This window comes from Neopelma chrysocephalum, unplaced genomic scaffold (assembly GCF_003984885.1).
Source record: "Neopelma chrysocephalum unplaced genomic scaffold, ASM398488v2 Primary Assembly neopelma1_78809, whole genome shotgun sequence".
NCBI lineage: Eukaryota > Metazoa > Chordata > Aves > Passeriformes > Pipridae > Neopelma > Neopelma chrysocephalum.
Genome location: NW_020910455.1, coordinates 1,254 through 6,913, shown reverse-complemented (window position 1 = coordinate 6,913; position 5,660 = coordinate 1,254). Strand labels below are relative to the sequence as shown.

Here is a 5,660-nt window from a genome sequence, read left to right as displayed (position 1 = left end):
GTCCCTCAGCAGACATGTTTTCCAGAGCCTTCCCCAGCTCCGTTCCCTTCTCTGGACACGCTCCAGCCCCTCAAGGGCCTTTTTGCACTCAGGGGCAAGAACTGGACACAGCACTCGAGGTGGGGCCTCCCCAGTGCCCAGCACAGAGGGGCAATCAGTTCTCTGCTCCTGCTGGCCACACTCTTCTCCACAAAGGCCACGATGCCCTTGGCCTTCTTGCCCCCCTGGGCACACTCTGCCTCATATCCAGCCCCTGTCAAGCAGCACCCCCAAGTCCCTTCCTGCTGAGCAGATCTCCAGCCACTCTGCCCCCAGCCTGGAGCGTTCCAGGGGGTTGTTGGGACCCAAGGGCAGGCCCTGACACTTGGCCTTATTGATCCAGCCTGTCCAGATCCCAGAGCTGGAGGCAGCTCTGCAGATAGGGCAGCATTACAACCATGGATGTTCCAGCAAGGAAGTGGTGGAACCTCATGGAATTAAGGACCATTGTGACACTGCAGGGCCTTCTGGAGCCAAAGGAGCCTGGGACACTGGGCAATCTCATGGAATCAAGGCAGCACTGTCACCCTGGGAAAACTCCTGGAATTCAGGGCCCATTGTGACACTGCAGGTCCCCATGGAACAAAAGGAACCCTGGGGCGCTGCAGAAACTCATGGAACCAAGGGACCATTGTGACATTGAGGGGGCTGATGGAATCAGGAGTCCATTGGGACAATCCAGGGCCTCGTGAAATCAAAGGAATTCTGGGACACTGTCAAACCTCCTGGAACCAAGGGTTCCTGCTGACATGTGTGTCCTCCTGGAACCAAGGGAGCCCAGAGATATTTCTGAACCTCCCAGAATCCAGGGGCCATTGGGACCCTGCAGAACCTCCTGCATTCAAGTGGTCCTTGTGAAACTGCAGGCTCTCCTGGAACCCAAGGATTCCTGGAACACTGCAGAGCTCATGGAACCAAGGGGCCACTGTCCCACTGCAGCTCCTTCTGAAGCATAAGGGACCCTGGGACAATGGGAAATCTCCGAGAATCCAAAGGGCATTTTGGGACTGCAGGGCCTCATGGAACTAAAGGAAACTTTGGACACTGTGGAAGCTCATGGGATCAAGGGGCATTGTGACATGTGGGGCCTCCTGGAACCAAAGGAACCCTGAGAATTTTTGTGGGAACAAGTTAAGGCAGGAGCTGCTGCTCTCAGTTAATCAGGATGCAAAAGGAGTGTTTTGGCCTTGACTGGTGTTTTCCATCCAGAGAGTGCTGTTTGCCAAAGTGGAAACCACTTGGAACGCTCTGCATGGGAGCCTGTGTTTTTCTCTGGTGGCTGAACACAGCCAGCACATGAGGGGAGGGGAATGTGTGGGATCAGGGCACTGCTTTGGGGCCATGCTGGGAATTCTGGTGGACTAAAAGACAAAGCCCAGGCGCTGTTTCCAAAGGAACCCCAATGAAAGGGGGACGCCGAAGGATGGGCGGACAAGTCCCACAATGGAAATCTCTGTGTGCAGCCTCATTTTCTCCTTCAGCACCCACAGGAGAGGGGGCAAAAAGTGGGGGTTGGGACCCCAAAACTCTTCGCGGGGGAAAGTGGGGATTGATGGGACAATGGGAAAGTGGGAGGAACAGGGAGAAGGGTGGAAAAGGGAGGGTGGTCTGGTGGGTTCGATGGTCCCATGGGGGTCTTTGGACACCAGGAGGTTGGAAAAGAGGGGCGGCGGAGCCCTGAGCTCCCAACTTACTGTGGGGAGTAACTTACTGGGAGCTGCTGGATCCAATCTCAGCCTTGGATCATGCCAACGCTTTCAGTTTAGAGGAGTTACAGAGGTGTGACTGAAACACTTTGGTCCCCCAGGTTTTAATGATGGCAAATCAGATCTATTGATAGAAATGAATTTATTTAGGGTTACAAATGATCACACAAAAGATCTTCATCAGAATTATTTACTGCACAACAGAAACACTAAAACTACCAGGAGTACAGGATAAGATAGGACAGTGCTCTACACTAAAGCAATTCTTGAAGCAATTCTACTCAAGCTGACACAAAAGCAATAATTCTTAATTAGAGATGGATGGAACTCCCACAGACCAACACTCGTGAGGAGATCTCTGCTCTCAACCTCCAGCAGTGACCTTGGGAGGGTCCCCAGCCAAGGCAGGAATCTCCACACACCCCCCAAGAAGGGTTCTGTTGGAAGAAGCTGCCCCAGGGAAAGGGGACTGGCCCTTTCTGGTTGAAAGGGATGGACTGACAGTCACTGGACTCCAGGGGTTGCCTCACCATCAGGGGCTTCATTCGGGGTGGAAGCAGCGGCCGAAGCTCTTCCCGCAGTCAGGGCACTTGTAGGGCTTCTCTTACCAGTGGGTCCGTTGGTGTTTGTTGAAGGTAGACCTGTCAGCAAAGTTCTTCCCACACTCCCCACACTTGTAGGGCCTCTCCCCGGTGTGGATGCGCCGGTGGGTGACAAGGGTGGAGTTCTGCTTGAAGCCCTTCCCGCAGTCGGTGCAGCGGAAGGGCCTCTCATCCGTGTGCGTCCGCTGGTGCAGGAGGAGATGTGAGCTGGTCTTAAACCTCTTCCCACATTCCAAGCACTTGTAGGGCCGTTCCCCGGTGTGGATGAGCTGGTGGATGTGGACGCTGGAGCTCTGGCTGAAGCTCTTCCCACATTCCCCACACATGTAGGGCAGTTCCCCAGTGTGGATGCGCTGGTGTTTGTGGAGGTTGGAGCTGCGACTGAAGCTCTTTCCACATTCCCCACACGAATAGGGCCGTTCCCCAGTGTGGATGCGCTGGTGTGTGCGGAGGTTGGAGCTCTGGCTAAAGCTCTTCCCACATTCCCCACATGTGTAGGGACGTTCCCCAGTGTGGATGTGCTGGTGGGTGAGGAGTTTGGTGCTCTGGCTGAAGCTCTTCCCACATTGCAAGCACCTAAAGGGCTTCTCCCTGCTGGGAGGCTGCTCAGGGACCACCAGCTCACAGCTCCGCCTCAAGCTCCGGCCGCCTTCCCAGCACAGGCTGGGTCTTTCCTCCTCAGAGCACCCTGGGCTGGCTTTGGAGCCCCTCCTGCAGGGGGATCTCCAGCCCTTTTCCTCCCCGCTGCCTTCCTGCGCCGTGGAGCCCTTCAAAACAGCCTCTCCCACCAGGGTCTCACAGGGGGATTTGTCCTCCGGGCTCTCCGTCCTCAGCTCGGGGCCTGGGGCAGGAAGCAAGAAGGACAGGGAGGGGATTTGCCTCTGGCCCACAGGGAAGGCCAAGGACATCCCCCCAACTCCGGCCCCGGCAGGATGGCGGCGGCAGCGGGGTTGTCCTGCAGCCGGGGCCATGCTCGGCTGCCAGAGCCAGCACAACACCCGCCCAAAGGGCCACTGACTTCCTCCTCACCTGCCTGGGGGGCCCAAGGCATCTTCCTCTTCCTCGCAGCCTCCTCCTCCATCCGCCCAAACTTTGGGAAGGACAAATCCTGATGGGGGAGAAAACAAGGGTTGAGTGCATTGGCTTGGGGGTTCCTCCTGCCCAAGTCCATCTCTAGAACTCTCCAGATATCCTGTGATCATAAAAAACCTCCAAAACACCAATATTCAGCCCAGAAAAACCCAAACCATCAAGATTCAGGCAAAAAACCCCTCAGAAATAGTGAGAGGAACCCCTCCCCAATTGCAAAAACTTAAGATTCACCTAAAAAATACTCCAAAATATGAAGCTTAGCCCAAAACATCTCTCCCAGAAGTTCCCCTCTGGTCTCTCCCCTTGTGCTGGTTTAAAAGTTAACCAGCAGGGGAAATGAACTCAACTCAAAAGAGAGATTATAAGTCAGAATAACAATTTATTAAAATAATACAATAAGTACGATTATACAGACAGACAATTGGTTTTAACCCGCAAAACCCAAATGTATAACCCAGCACCCTGGGGCATGAACAAAAGTGGTGTTCCTTGCCCCCCCCTCCGAGTCCAAAGTAAAGGGAGAGGGGAAAAACCTGCTGGTGGGAGAGCTGGTGCAGTCTGGTCAGAAAGTGGTGATTGCAGTCCAGTCGAGGGTGGTGGTCTCAGTCTGGTTGAGAGCAGTGAGCTGCAGTCTTCCTCTGGATCCCACGAGTGGTAAAAAGGTTCCGAAACTCCCAGTTTATATATTCTCCAGTTCAGGCGGGAGTGCTCAGTCCCTCCCTCAGAGCGGGGAATTCCATAAAAGGGTATGAGGATGCTCAGTCCTTCCCTCAGAGCGGGGAATTCCATAAAAGGGTATGAGGGGTGCTCAGTCCTTCCCTCAGAGTGGGGAATTCCATAAAAGGGTATCAGAGCGGGGAATTCCATAAAAGGGTATGAGGACAGGAACATCTTCCTACCTCGCAGGCCTCTATTGATAACCGTTTCTGGGCAATGGCATGGAAGGCTATAGAACACACAGTTTTGGGTTACACCCATCCAGTGATGAATTGGTCCCAGCTGTTCTAACTAGGACAAGAGTGTCAAATAAAATCCACGGTACAAAGTCCTCTTGGCAGCAACTTCCTGATGAAATCCCTCAGTGACCAGCCCTTGAACACCACTATGGAAGATCTTTATTATCTCTCTGTAAAATGTGACAAAATGGATTTTTAAGTCCTTTGTGGATGATTCCAAATTTCAGGGAGCCCTGGAGCAACCTGTCCTGGTTTAAAGACACATATTGGGGCAAGAACTCCAATAAAATGAACTCACTCTCCTTTTATTCCCCACCAATACAGGGAGATAAAATACAAGGAGGTATAAGTGAAAAAAATAACAGTTTACTGATGAGAAATATAGCAGCAAAAACAACAATATCAACAGAAGAGTTCAAAGCAACAGCAGAGAGAGAAATTGCCTCCTCTCTCCCCCCTGCCCCAACTCCCTTCTGTAAACAGATAAAACCAGGGATCAACATGTGCCTCCCTTCCCGCTTTTCCCCCTGAATGAACAAAGAACAAAAAACAAAACCAGGGGAAAGAGGGGGCAAAGCAAAATCTGGAAAACTCTCTGGTCTGAGATCAGTTGTGCTGCCCAAGAACACGCTGACTCCAGAGGTGTCCAAGCGGGGCAGAGCCGGCGACTCCGGTCCGTGCGGCAGCAGGGGGGAGGCAGCGGCTCTGCTTGATTCCATGGAGTTCTGGGGAGGCACAGTGGGTTCCATGAGGCTCTTCAGTGTCACTATGGCCCCTTGATTCCATGAGATTCACAGTGTCCCTGCATTCCTTTAGTTCCTTGAGGCCCTGCAGTGTCACAATGACCCTTGATTCCATGAGGTTCTGCAGCATCACAATAGCCCCTTGATTCAAAGAGGTTCTGCAGTGTGACAATGGTCCCTTCATTCCACAAGGTTATGTCATGTCACAGGGTCCCCTTGGCTCCATGAGGCCCCTCGGTGTCACCAAGACCCCTTGATTTAATGAGTTTGCACTGTGTCCAAATGGCCCCTTGGTACCACAAGGTTTCACAGTGTCCAGGTGTTCCTTTTTTTCCACGAGGTTCTGCAGTGTCCCAGGTTCCCTTTGGTTCTATAATACCTGGTCACAATGGCCTCTTGATTCCATGGGATTCCTCAGTGTCACAATGGCCCCTTTGTCCCACAAGATTCCACAGAGTCCCGGTGCTCCTTTGCATCCATAAGGCCCTTTAGTGTCACAATGGCACCTTGATTCCATGAGGT

The 5,660-nt window shown here is 52.9% G+C and overlaps 1 pseudogene; it reads right to left on the bottom strand.

Annotated features, from left to right (window-relative positions):
* Positions 1 to 2,306: 2,306 nt before the first annotated feature.
* On the bottom strand, positions 2,307 to 2,949 carry LOC113979394 (annotated as a pseudogene).
* Between the last annotated feature and the right edge of the window lie 2,711 nt (positions 2,950 to 5,660).